Source organism: Parasteatoda tepidariorum, chromosome 4 (assembly GCF_982258835.1).
Source record: "Parasteatoda tepidariorum strain Cologne lab strain chromosome 4, Ptep-v5.0, whole genome shotgun sequence".
Classification (NCBI taxonomy): Eukaryota; Metazoa; Arthropoda; class Arachnida; order Araneae; family Theridiidae; genus Parasteatoda; species Parasteatoda tepidariorum.
Window position 1 is genome coordinate 85,840,718 of NC_141758.1, and position 15,643 is coordinate 85,856,360.

Below are 15,643 nucleotides of genomic sequence, written 5' to 3' on the forward strand. Positions count from 1 at the left end.
TTTGCATTTAAGTCATACCCTTGAATCATCAAGACTGCTCCTTAATGCATGGGAATTTGAAAAGATTGAATTTTAATCGTAGTTGAACCTTTTCGTTTTGCTGTGAAAATTTTATTGAATGATAATGAAAATAGAAAATGTCTAATTAAAACTCTGAGCGATACAATATAAGAAAAAAATATGTTTATTCGGGAAAAAATACGCTTGTTTCTGATTTTGAAATTTAATTTAATTATTACATATTATTTGCATTTAAGTCATAACCTTGAATCATCAAGACTGTTCCTTTATGCATGGAAATTCGATAAGATTGCATTTTAATCGTAGTTGAACCTTTTCGTTTTGCTGTGAAAATTTTATTGAATGATAATGAAAATAGAAAATGTCTAATTAAAGCTATGAGTGATGCAATATAATAAAAAAATATGTTTATTCGGGAAAAATTACGCTTGTTTCTGATTTTGTAATTTAATTTAATTATTACATATTATTTGCATTTAAGTCATACCCTTGAATCATCAAGACTGCTCCTTAATGCATGGAAATTTGAAAAGTTTGAATTTTAATCGTAGTTGAACCTTTTCGTTTTGCTGTGAAACTTTTATTGAATGATAATGAAAATAGAAAATGTCTAATTAAAACTCTGAGCGATACAATATAAGAAAAAAATATGTTTATTCGGGAAAAAATACGCTTGTTTCTGATTTTGAAATTTAATTTTATTATTACATATTATTTGCATTTAAGTCATAACCTTGAATCATCAAGACTGTTCCTTTATGCATGGAAATTCGATAAGATTAAATTTTAATCGTGATTGAACCACTTTTTTGTGAATATTTTATTCAATCATCGTGGAAACATGAAATGTCTAATTAAAGCTATGAGTGATGCAATATAATAAAAAAATATGTTTATTCGGGAAAAAATACGCCTGTTTCTGATTTTGTAATTTATTTTAATTATTACATATTATTTGCATTTACGTCATAACCTTGAATCATCAAGACTGTTCCTTAATGCATGGAAATTCGATAAGATTGAATTTTAATCGTGATTGAACCACTTTTTTGTGCATATTTTATTCAATCATCGTGGAAACATGAAATGTCTAATTAAAGCTATGAGTGATGCAATATAATAAAAAAATATGTTTATTCGGGAAAAAATACGCTTATTTCTGATTTTGTAATTTAATTTAATTATTACATATTATTTGCATTTAAGTCATACCCTTGAATCATCAAGACTGCTCCGTAATGCATGGGAATTTGAAAAGATTGAATTTTAATCGTAGTTGAACCTTTTCGTTTTGCTGTGAAAATTTTATTGAATGATAATGAAAATTGAAAATGTCTTATTAAAACTCTGAGCGATACAATATAATAAAAAAATATGTTTATTCGGGAAAAAATACGCTTGTTTCTGATTTTGTAATTTAATTTAATTATTACATATTATTTGCATTTAAGTCATAACCTTGAATCATCAAGACTGCTCCTTAATGCATGGGAATTTGAAAAGATTGAATATTAATCGTAGTTGAACCTTTTCGTTTTGCTGTGAAAATTTTATTGAATGATAATGAAAATTAAAAATGTCTTATTAAAACTCTGAGCGATACAATATAATAAAAAAATATGTTTATTCGGGAAAAAATACGCTTGTTTCTGATTTTGAAATTTAATTTAATTATTACATATTATTTGCATTTAAGTCATAACCTTGAATCATCAAGACTGTTCCTTAATGCATGGAAATTCGATAAGATTGAATTTTAATCGTGATTGAACCACTTTTTTTGTGAATATTTTATTCAATCATCGTGGAAACATGAAATGTCTAATTAAAGCTATGAGTGATGCAATATAATAAAAAAATATGTTTATTCGGGAAAAAATACGCTTGTTTCTGATTTTGAAATTTAATTTAATTATTACATATTATTTGCATTTAAGTCATACCCTTGAATCATCAAGACTGCTCCTTAATGCATGGGAATTTGAAAAGAATGAATTTTAATCGTAGTTGAACCTTTTCGTTTTGCTGTGAAAATTTTATTGAATGATAATGAAAATAGAAAATGTCTAATTAAAACTCTGAGTGATGCAATATAATAAAAAAATATGTTTATTCGGGAAAAAATACGCTTGTTTCTGATTTTTTAATTTAATTTAATTATTAGATATTATTTGCATTTAAGTCATACCCTTGAATCATCAAGACTGCTCCTTAATGCATGGGAATTTGAAAAGATTGAATTTTAATCGTAGTTGAACCTTTTCGTTTTGCTGTGAAAATTTTATTGAATGATAATGAAAATAGAAAATGTCTAATTAAAACTCTGAGCGATACAATATAAGAAAAAAATATGTTTATTCGGGAAAAAATACGCTTGTTTCTGATTTTGAAATTTAATTTAATTATTACATATTATTTGCATTTAAGTCATAACCTTGAATCATCAAGACTGTTCCTTTATGCATGGAAATTCGATAAGATTGCATTTTAATCGTAGTTGAACCTTTTCGTTTTGCTGTGAAAATTTTATTGAATGATAATGAAAATAGAAAATGTCTAATTAAAGCTATGAGTGATGCAATATAATAAAAAAATATGTTTATTCGGGAAAAATTACGCTTGTTTCTGATTTTGTAATTTAATTTAATTATTACATATTATTTGCATTTAAGTCATACCCTTGAATCATCAAGACTGCTCCTTAATGCATGGAAATTTGAAAAGTTTGAATTTTAATCGTAGTTGAACCTTTTCGTTTTGCTGTGAAACTTTTATTGAATGATAATGAAAATAGAAAATGTCTAATTAAAACTCTGAGCGATACAATATAAGAAAAAAATATGTTTATTCGGGAAAAAATACGCTTGTTTCTGATTTTGAAATTTAATTTTATTATTACATATTATTTGCATTTAAGTCATAACCTTGAATCATCAAGACTGTTCCTTTATGCATGGAAATTCGATAAGATTAAATTTTAATCGTGATTGAACCACTTTTTTGTGAATATTTTATTCAATCATCGTGGAAACATGAAATGTCTAATTAAAGCTATGAGTGATGCAATATAATAAAAAAATATGTTTATTCGGGAAAAAATACGCCTGTTTCTGATTTTGTAATTTATTTTAATTATTACATATTATTTGCATTTACGTCATAACCTTGAATCATCAAGACTGTTCCTTAATGCATGGAAATTCGATAAGATTGAATTTTAATCGTGATTGAACCACTTTTTTGTGCATATTTTATTCAATCATCGTGGAAACATGAAATGTCTAATTAAAGCTATGAGTGATGCAATATAATAAAAAAATATGTTTATTCGGGAAAAAATACGCTTATTTCTGATTTTGTAATTTAATTTAATTATTACATATTATTTGCATTTAAGTCATACCCTTGAATCATCAAGACTGCTCCGTAATGCATGGGAATTTGAAAAGATTGAATTTTAATCGTAGTTGAACCTTTTCGTTTTGCTGTGAAAATTTTATTGAATGATAATGAAAATTGAAAATGTCTTATTAAAACTCTGAGCGATACAATATAATAAAAAAATATGTTTATTCGGGAAAAAATACGCTTGTTTCTGATTTTGTAATTTAATTTAATTATTACATATTATTTGCATTTAAGTCATAACCTTGAATCATCAAGACTGCTCCTTAATGCATGGGAATTTGAAAAGATTGAATATTAATCGTAGTTGAACCTTTTCGTTTTGCTGTGAAAATTTTATTGAATGATAATGAAAATTAAAAATGTCTTATTAAAACTCTGAGCGATACAATATAATAAAAAAATATGTTTATTCGGGAAAAAATACGCTTGTTTCTGATTTTGTAATTTAATTTAATTATTACATATTATTTGCATTTAAGTCATAACCTTGAATCATCAAGACTGTTCCTTAATGCATGGAAATTCGATAAGATTGATTTTTAATTGTGATTGAACCACTTTTTTGGTGTATATTTTATTCAATCATCGTGGAAACATGAAATGTCTAATTAAAGTTATGAGTGATGCAATATAATAAAAAAATATGCTTATTCGGGAAAAAATACGCTTGTTTCTGATTTTGTAATTTATTTTAATTATTACATATTATTTGCATTTACGTCATAACCTTGAATCATCAAGACTGTTCCTTACTGCATGGAAATTCGATAAGATTGATTTTTAATTGTGATTGAACCACTTTTTTTGTGTATATTTTATTCAATCATCGTGGAAACATGAAATGTCTAATTAAAGCTATGAGAGATGCAATATAATAAAAAAATATGTTTATTCGGGAAAATCTACGCTTGTTTCTGATTTTGTAATTTAATTTAATTACTACATATTATTTGCATTTAAGTCATACCCTTGAATCATCAAGACTGCTCCTTAATGCATGGGAATTTGAAAAGATTGAATTTTAGTCGTAGTTGAACCTTTTCGTTTTGCTGTGAAAATTTTACTGAATGATAATGAAAATAGAAAATGTCTAATTAAAACTCTGAGCGATACAATATAAGAAAAAAAAATGTTTATTCGGGAAAAAATACGCTTGTTTCTGATTTTGAAATTTAATTTAATTATTACATATTATTTGCATTTAAGTCATAACCTTGAATCATCATGACTGTTCCTTAATGCATGGAAATTCGATAAGATTGAATTTTAATCGTGATTGAACTACTTTTTTTGTGAATATTTTATTCAATCATCGTGGAAACATGAAATTTCTAATTAAAGCTATGAGTGATGCAATATAATAAAAAAATATGTTTATTCGGGAAAAAATACGCTTGTTTCTGATTTTGTAATTTAATTTAATTATTACATATTATTTGCATTTAAGTCATACCCTTGAATCATCAAGACTGCTCCTTAATGCATGGGAATTTGAAAAGATTGAATTTTAATCGTAGTTGAACCTTTTCGTTTTGCTGTGAAAATTTTATTGAATGATAATGAAAATAGAAAATGTCTAATTAAAACTCTGAGCGATACAATATAAGAAAAAAATATGTTTATTCGGGAAAAAATACGCTTGTTTCTGATTTTGAAATTTAATTTAATTATTACATATTATTTGCATTTAAGTCATAACCTTGAATCATCAAGACTGTTCCTTAATGCATGGAAATTCGATAAGATTGAATTTTAATCGTGATTGAACCACTTTTTTTGTGAATATTTTATTCAATCATCGTGGAAACATGAAATGTCTAATTAAAGCTATGAGTGATGCAATATAATAAAAAAATATGTTTATTCGGGAAAAAATACGCTTGTTTCTGATTTTGAAATTTAATTTAATTATTACATATTATTTGCATTTAAGTCATACCCTTGAATCGTCAAGACTGCTCCTTAATGCATGGGAATTTGAAAAGAATGAATTTTAATCGTAGTTGAACCTTTTCGTTTTGCTGTGAAAATTTTATTGAATGATAATGAAAATAGAAAATGTCTAATTAAAACTCTGAGTGATGCAATATAATAAAAAAATATGTTTATTCGGGAAAAAATACGCTTGTTTCTGATTTTTTAATTTAATTTAATTATTAGATATTATTTGCATTTAAGTCATACCCTTGAATCATCAAGACTGCTCCTTAATGCATGGGAATTTGAAAAGATTGAATTTTAATCGTAGTTGAACCTTTTCGTTTTGCTGTGAAAATTTTATTGAATGATAATGAAAATAGAAAATGTCTAATTAAAACTCTGAGCGATACAATATAAGAAAAAAATATGTTTATTCGGGAAAAAATACGCTTGTTTCTGATTTTGAAATTTAATTTAATTATTACATATTATTTGCATTTAAGTCATAACCTTGAATCATCAAGACTGTTCCTTTATGCATGGAAATTCGATAAGATTGCATTTTAATCGTAGTTGAACCTTTTCGTTTTGCTGTGAAAATTTTATTGAATGATAATGAAAATAGAAAATGTCTAATTAAAGCTATGAGTGATGCAATATAATAAAAAAATATGTTTATTCGGGAAAAATTACGCTTGTTTCTGATTTTGTAATTTAATTTAATTATTACATATTATTTGCATTTAAGTCATACCCTTGAATCATCAAGACTGCTCCTTAATGCATGGAAATTTGAAAAGTTTGAATTTTAATCGTAGTTGAACCTTTTCGTTTTGCTGTGAAAATTTTATTGAATGATAATGAAAATAGAAAATGTCTAATTAAAACTCTGAGCGATACAATATAAGAAAAAAATATGTTTATTCGGGAAAAAATACGCTTGTTTCTGATTTTGAAATTTAATTTAATTATTACATATTATTTGCATTTAAGTCATAACCTTGAATCATCAAGACTGTTCCTTAATGCATGGAAATTCGATAAGATTGATTTTTAATTGTGATTGAACCACTTTTTTGGTGTATATTTTATTCAATCATCGTGGAAACATGAAATGTTTAATTAAAGCTATGAGTGATGCAATATAATAAAAAAATATGCTTATTCGGGAAAAAATACGCTTGTTTCTGATTTTGTAATTTATTTTAATTATTACATATTATTTGCATTTACGTCATAACCTTGAATCATCAAGACTGTTCCTTAATGCATGGAAATTCGATAAGATTGATTTTTAATTGTGATTGAACCACTTTTTTTGTGTATATTTTATTCAATCATCGTGGAAACATGTAATATCTAATTAAAGCTATGAGATATGCAATATAATAAAAAAATATGTTTATTCGGGAAAAAATACGCTTGTTTCTGATTTTGTAATTTAATTTAATTATTACATATTATTTGCATTTAAGTCATACCCTTGAATCATCAAGACTGCTCCTTAATGCATGGGAATTTGAAAAGATTGAATTTTAGTCGTAGTTGAACCTTTTCGTTTTGCTGTGAAAATTTTACTGAATGATAATGAAAATAGAAAATGTCTAATTAAAACTCTGAGCGATACAATATAAGAAAAAAATATGTTTATTCGGGAAAAAATACGCTTGTTTCTGATTTTGAAATTTAATTTAATTATTACATATTATTTGCATTTAAGTCATAACCTTGAATCATCATGACTGTTCCTTAATGCATGGAAATTCGATAAGATTGAATTTTAATCGTGATTGAACTACTTTTTTTGTGAATATTTTATTCAATCATCGTGGAAACATGAAATGTCTAATTAAAGCTATGAGTGATGCAATATAATAAAAAAATATGTTTATTCGGGAAAAAATACGCTTGTTTCTGATTTTGTAATTTAATTTAATTATTACATATTATTTGCATTTAAGTCATACCCTTGAATCATCAAGACTGCTCCTTAATGCATGGAAATTTGAAAAGATTGAATTTTAGTCGTAGTTGAACCTTTTCGTTTTGCTGTGAAAATTTTATTGAATGATAATGAAAATAGAAAATGTCTAATTAAAACTGAGCGATACAATATAATAAAAAAATATGTTTATTCGGGAAAAAATACGCTTGTTTCTGATTTTGAAATTTAATTTAATTATTAAATATTATTTGCATTTAAGTCATACCCTTGAATCATCAAGACTGCTCCTTAATGCATGGGAATTTGAAAAGATTGAATTTTAATCGTAGTTGAACCTTTTCGTTTTGCTGTGAAAATTTTATTGAATGATAATGAAAATTGAAAATGTCTAATTAAAACTCTGAGCGATACAATATAAGAAAAAAAAATGTTTATTCGGGAAAAAATACGCTTGTTTCTGATTTTGAAATTTAATTTAATTATTACATATTATTTGCATTTAAGTCATAACCTTGAATCATCATGACTGTTCCTTAATGCATGGAAATTCGATAAGATTGAATTTTAATCGTGATTGAACCACTTTTTTTGTGAATATTTTATTCAATCATCGTGGAAACATGAAATGTCTAATTAAAGCTATGAGTGATGCAATATAATAAAAAAATATGTTTATTCGGGAAAAAATACGCTTGTTTCTGATTTTGAAATTTAATTTAATTATTACATATTATTTGCATTTAAGTCATACCCTTGAATCATCAAGACTGCTCCTTACTGCATGGGAATTTGAAAAGAATGAATTTTAATCGTAGTTGAACCTTTTCGTTTTGCTGTGAAAATTTTATTGAATGATAATGAAAATAGAAAATGTCTAATTAAAACTCTGAGTGATGCAATATAATAAAAAAATATGTTTATTCGGGAAAAAATACGCTTGTTTCTGATTTTTTAATTTAATTTAATTATTAGATATTATTTGCATTTAAGTCATACCCTTGAGTCATCAAGACTGCTCCTTAATGCATGGGAATTTGAAAAGATTGAATTTTAATTGTAGTTGAACCTTTTCGTTTTGCTGTGAAAATTTTATTGAATGATAATGAAAATAGAAAATGTCTAATTAAAACTCTGAGCGATACAAAATAAGAAAAAAATATGTTTATTCGGGAAAAAATACGCTTGTTTCTGATTTTGTAATTTAATTTAATTATTACATATTATTTGCATTTAAGTCATACCCTTGAATCATCAAGACTGCTCCTTAATGCATGGGAATTTGAAAAGATTGAATTTTAGTCGTAGTTGAACCTTTTCGTTTTGCTGTGAAAATTTTACTGAATGATAATGAAAATAGAAAATGTCTAATTAAAACTCTGAGCGATACAATATAAGAAAAAAATATGTTTATTCGGGAAAAAATACGCTTGTTTCTGATTTTGAAATTTAATTTAATTATTACATATTATTTGCATTTAAGTCAGAACCTTGAATCATCATGACTGTTCTTTAATGCATGGAAATTCGATAAGATTGAATTTTAATCGTGATTGAACTACTTTTTTTGTGAATATTTTATTCAATCATCGTGGAAACATGAAATGTCTAATTAAAGCTATGAGTGATGCAATATAATAAAAAAATATGTTTATTCGGGAAAAAATACGCTTGTTTCTGATTTTGTAATTTAATTTAATTATTACATATTATTTGCATTTAAGTCATACCCTTGAATCATCAAGACTGCTCCTTAATGCATGGGAATTTGAAAAGATTGAATTTTAATCGTAGTTGAACCTTTTCGTTTTGCTGTGAAAATTTTATTGAATGATAATGAAAATAGAAAATGTCTAATTAAAACTCTGAGCGATACAATATAAGAAAAAAATATGTTTATTCGGGAAAAAATACGCTTGTTTCTGATTTTGAAATTTAATTTAATTATTACATATTATTTGCATTTAAGTCATAACCTTGAATCATCAAGACTGTTCCTTAATGCATGGAAATTCGATAAGATTGAATTTTAATCGTGATTGAACCACTTTTTTTGTGAATATTTTATTCAATCATCGTGGAAACATGAAATGTCTAATTAAAGCTATGAGTGATGCAATATAATAAAAAAATATGTTTATTCGGGAAAAAATACGCCTGTTTCTGATTTTGAAATTTAATTTAATTATTAGATATTATTTGCATTTAAGTCATACCCTTGAATCATCAAGACTGCTCCTTAATGCATGGGAATTTTAAAAGATTGAATTTTAATCGTAGTTGAACCTTTTCGTTTTGCTGTGAAAATTTTATTGAATGATAATGAAAATAGAAAATGCCTAATTAAAACTCTGAGCGATGCAATATAATAAAAAAATATGTTTATTCGGGAAAAAATACGCTTGTTTCTGATTTTGAAATTTAATTTAATTATTACATATTATTTGCATTTAAGTCATACCCTTGAATCATCAAGACTGCTCCTTAATGCATGGAAATTTGAAAAGATTGAATTTTCGTCGTAGTTGAACCTTTTCGTTTTGCTGTGAAAATTTTATTGAATGATAATGAAACTAGAAAATGTCTAATTAAAACTGACCGATACAATATAATAAAAAAATATGTTTATTCGGGAAAAAATACGCTTGTTTCTGATTTTGTAATTTAATTTAATTATTACATATTATTTGCATTTAAGTCATAACCTTGAATCATCAAGACTGTTCCTTAATGCATGGAAATTCGATAAGATTGAGTTTTAATTGTGATTGAACCACTTTTTTGGTGTATATTTTATTCAATCATCGTGGAAACATGAAATGTCTAATTAAAGCTATGAGTGATGCAATATAATAAAAAAATATGCTTATTCGGGAAAAAATACGCTTGTTTCTGATTTTGTAATTTATTTTAATTATTACATATTATTTGCATTTACGTCATAACCTTGAATCATCAAGACTGTTCCTTAATGCATGGAAATTCGATAAGATTGAATTTTAATCGTGATTGAACCACTTTTTTTTGAATATTTTATTCAATCATCGTGGAAACATGAAATGTCTAATTAAAGCTATGAGTGATGCAATATAATAAAAAAATATGTTTATTCGGGAAAAAATACGCCTGTTTCTGATTTTGAAATTTAATTTAATTATTAGATATTATTTGCATTTAAGTCATACCCTTGAATCATCAAGACTGCTCCTTAATGCATGGGAATTTTAAAAGATTGAATTTTAATCGTAGTTGAACCTTTTCGTTTTGCTGTGAAAATTTTATTGAATGATAATGAAAATAGAAAATGTCTAATTAAAACTCTGAGCGATGCAATATAATAAAAAAATATGTTTATTCGGGAAAAAATACGCTTGTTTCTGATTTTGAAATTTAATTTAATTATTACATATTATTTGCATTTAAGTCATACCCTTGAATCATCAAGACTGCTCCTTAATGCATGGAAATTTGAAAAGATTGAATTTTAGTCGTAGTTGAACCATTTCGTTTTGCTGTGAAAATTTTATTGAATGATAATGAAAATAGAAAATGTCTAATTAAAACTGAGCGATACAATATAATAAAAAAATATGTTTATTCGGGAAAAAATACGCTTGTTTCTGATTTTGAAATTTAATTTAATTATTAAATATTATTTGCATTTAAGTCATACCCTTGAATCATCAAGACTGCTCCTTAATGCATGGGAATTTGAAAAGATTGAATTTTAATCGTAGTTGAACCTTTTCGTTTTGCTGTGAAAATTTTATTGAATGATAATGAAAATTGAAAATGTCTTATTAAAACTCTGAGCGATACAATATAATAAAAAAATATGTTTATTCGGGAAAAAATACGCTTGTTTCTGATTTTGTAATTTAATTTAATTATTACATATTATTTGCATTTAAGTCATAACCTTGAATCATCAAGACTGTTCCTTAATGCATGGAAATTCGATAAGATTGATTTTTAATTGTGATTGAACCACTTTTTTGGTGTATATTTTATTCAATCATCGTGGAAACATGAAATGTCTAACTAAAGCTATGAGTGATGCAATATAATAAAAAAATATGCTTATTCGGGAAAAAATACGCTTGTTTCTGATTTTGTAATTTATTTTAATTATTACATATTATTTGCATTTACGTCATAACCTTGAATATTAAGACTGTTCCTTAATGCATGGAAATTCGATAAGATTGATTTTTAATTGTGATTGAACCACTTTTTTTGTGTATATTTTATTCAATCATCGTGGAAGCATGAAATGTCTAATTAAAGCTATGAGAGATGCAATATAATAAAAAAATATGTTTATTCGGGAAAAAATACGCTTGTTTCTGATTTTGTAATTTAATTTAATTATTACATATTATTTGCATTTAAGTCATACCCTTGAATCATCAAGACTGCTCCTTAATGCATGGGAATTTGAAAAGATTGAATTTTAGTCGTAGTTGAACCTTTTCGTTTTGCTGTGAAAATTTTATTGAATGATAATGAAAATAGAAAATGTCTAATTAAAACTCTGAGCGATACAATATAAGAAAAAAATATGTTTATTCGGGAAAAAATACGCTTGTTTCTGATTTTGAAATTTAATTTAATTATTACATATTATTTGCATTTAAGTCATAACCTTGAATCATCAAGACTGTTCCTTAATGCATGGAAATTCGATAAGATTGAATTTTAATCGTGATTGAACTACTTTTTTTGTGAATATTTTATTCAATCATCGTGGAAACATGAAATGTCTAATTAAAGCTATGAGTGATGCAATATAATAAAAAAATATGTTTATTCGGGAGAAAATACGCTTGTTTCTGATTTTGTAATTTAATTTAATTATTACATATTATTTGCATTTAAGTCATACCCTTGAATCATCAAGACTGCTCCTTAATGCATGGGAATTTGAAAAGATTGAATTTTAATCGTAGTTGAACCTTTTCGTTTTGCTGTGAAAAGTTTATTGAATGATAATGAAAATAGAAAATGTCTAATTAAAACTCTGAGCGATGCAGTATAATAAAAAAATATGTTTATTCGGGAAAAAATACGATTGTTTCTGATTTTAAAATTTAATTTAATTATTACATATTATTTGCATTTAAGTCATAACCTTGAATCATCAAGACTGCTCATTAATGCATGGGAATTTGAAAAGATTGAATTTTAATCGTAGTTGAACCTTTTCGTTTTGCTGTGAAAATTTTATTGAATGATAATGAAAATAGAAAATGTCTAATTAAAACTGAGCGATACAATATAATAAAAAAATATGTTTATTCGGGAAAAAATACGCTTGTTTCTGATTTTGAAATTTAATTTAATTATTACATATTATTTGCATTTAAGTTATACCCTTGAATCATCAAGACTGGTCCTTAATGCATGGGAATTTGATAAGATTGAATTTTAATCGTAGTTGAACCTTTTCGTTTTGCTGTGAAAATTTTATTGAATGATAATGAAAATAGAAAATGTCTAATTAAAACTCTGAACGATGCAATATAATAAAAAAATATGTTTTTTCGGGAAAAAATACGCTTGTTTCTGATTTTGAAATTTAATTTAATTATTACATATTATTTGCATTTAAGTCATACCCTTGAATCATCAAGACTGCTCCTTAATGCATGGGAATTTGATAAGATTGAATTTTAATCGTAGTTGAACCTTTTCGTTTTGCTGTGAAAATTTTATTGAATGATAAAGAAAATAGAAAATGTCTAATTAAAACTCTAAGCGAAGCAATATAATAAAAAAATATGTTTATTCGGGAAAAAATACGCTTGTTTCTGATTTTGAAATTCAATTTAATTATTACATATTATTTGCATTTAAGTCATACCCTTGAACCATCAAGACTGCTCCTTAATGCATGGGAATTTGAAAAGATTGAATTTTAATCGCAGTTGAACCTTTTCGTTTTGCTGTGAAAATTTTATTGAATGATAATGAAAATAGAAAATGTCTTATTAAAACTCTGAGCGATACAATATAATAAAAAAATATGTTTATTCGGGAATAAATACGCTTGTTTCTGATTTTGAAATTTAATTTAATTATTACATATTATTTGCATTTAAGTCATAACCTTGAATCATCAAGACTGTTCCTTTATGCATGGAATATCGATAAGATTGAATTTTAATCGTGATTGAACCTCTTTTTTTGTGTATATTTTATTCAATCATCGTGGAAACATGAAATGTCTAATTAAAGCTATGAGTGATGCAATATAATAAAAAAATATGCTTATTCGGGAAAAAATACGCTTGTTTCTGATTTTGTAATTTATTTTAATTATTACATATTATTTGCATTTACGTCATAACCTTGAATCATCAAGACTGTTCCTTAATGCATGGAAATTCGATAAGGTTGATTTTTAATTGTGATTGAACCACTTTTTTTGTGTATATTTTATTCTATCATCGTGGAAACATGAAATGTCTAATTAAAGCTATGAGTGATGCAATATAATAAAAAAATATGTTTATTCGGGAAAAAATACGCTTGTTTCTGATTTTGTAATTTAATTTAATTATTACATATTATTTGCATTTAAGTCTTACCCTTGAATCATCAAGACCGCTCCTTTATGCATGGGAATTTGAAAAGATTGAATTTTAATCGTAGTTGAACCTTTTCGTTTTGCTGTGAAAATTTTATTGAATGATAATGAAAATAGAAAATGTCTAATTAAAACTCTGAGCGATACAATATAAGAAAAAAATATGTTTATTCGGGAAAAAATACGCTTGTTTCTGATTTTGAAATTTAATTTAATTATTACATATTATTTGCATTTAAGTCATAACCTTGAATCATCAAGACTGTTCCTTAATGCATGGAAATTCGATAAGATTGAATTTTAATCGTGATTGAACCACTTTTTTTGTGAATATTTTATTCAATCATCGTGGAAACATGAAATGTCTAATTAAAGCTATGAGTGATGCAATATAATAAAAAAATATGTTTATTTGGGAAAAAATACGCCTGTTTCTGATTTTGAAATTTAATTTAATTATTAGATATTATTTGCATTTAAGTCATACCCTTGAATCATCAAGACTGCTCCTTAATGCATGGGAATTGGAAAAGATTGAATTTTATTCGTAGTTGAACCTTTTCGTTTTGCTGTGAAAATTTTATTGAATGATAATGAAAATAGAAAATGTCTAATTAAGACACTGAGCGATACAATATAAGAAAAAAATATGTTTATTCGGGAAAAAATACGCTTGTTTCTGATTTTGAAATTTAATTTAATTATTACACATTATTTGCATTTAAGTCATACCCTTGAACCATCAAGACTGCTCGTTAATGCATGGGAATTTGAAAAGATTAAATTTTAATCGTAGTTGAACCTTTTCGTTTTGCTGTGAAAATTTTAGTGAATGATAATGAAAATAAAAAATGTCTAATTAAAACTCTGAGCGATACAATATAATAAAAAAATATGTTTATTCGGGATAAAATACGCTTGTTTCTGATTTTGAAATTTAATTTAATTATTACATATTATTTGCATTTAAGTCATACCCTTGAATCATCAAGACTGTTCCTTAATGCATGGAAATTCGATAAGATTGAATTTTAATCGTGATTGAACCACTTTTTTGTGTATATTTTATTCAATCATCGTGGAAACATGAAATGTCTAATTAAAGCTATGAGTGATGCAATATAATAAAAAAATATGTTTATTCGGGAGAAAATACGCTTGTTTCTGATTTTGTAATTTAGTTTAATTATTACATATTATTTGCATTTAAGTCATACCTTTGAATCATCAAGACTGCTCCTTAATGCATGGGAATTTGAAAAGATTGAATTTTAATCGTAGTTGAACCTCTTCGTTTTGCTGTGAAAATTTTATTGAATGATAATGAAAATAGAAAATGTCTAATTAAAGCTATGAGTGATGCAATATAATAAAAAAATATGTTTATTTGGGAAAAACTACGCTTGTTTCTGATTTTGAAATTTAATTTAATTATTACATATTATTTGCATTTAAGTCATAACCTTGAATCATCAAGACTGTTTCTTAATGCATGGAAATTCGATAAGATTGAATTTTAATCGTGATTGAACCACTTTTTTTGTGAATATTTTATTCAATCATCGTGGAAACATGAAATGTCTAATTAAAGCTATGAGTGATGCAATATAATAAAAAAATATGTTTATTCGGGAAAAAATACGCTTGTTTCTGATTTTGAAATTTAATTTAATTATTACATATTATTTGCATTTAAGTCATACCTTTGAATCATCAAGACTGCTCCTTAATGCATGGGAATTTGAAAAAATTGAATTTTAATC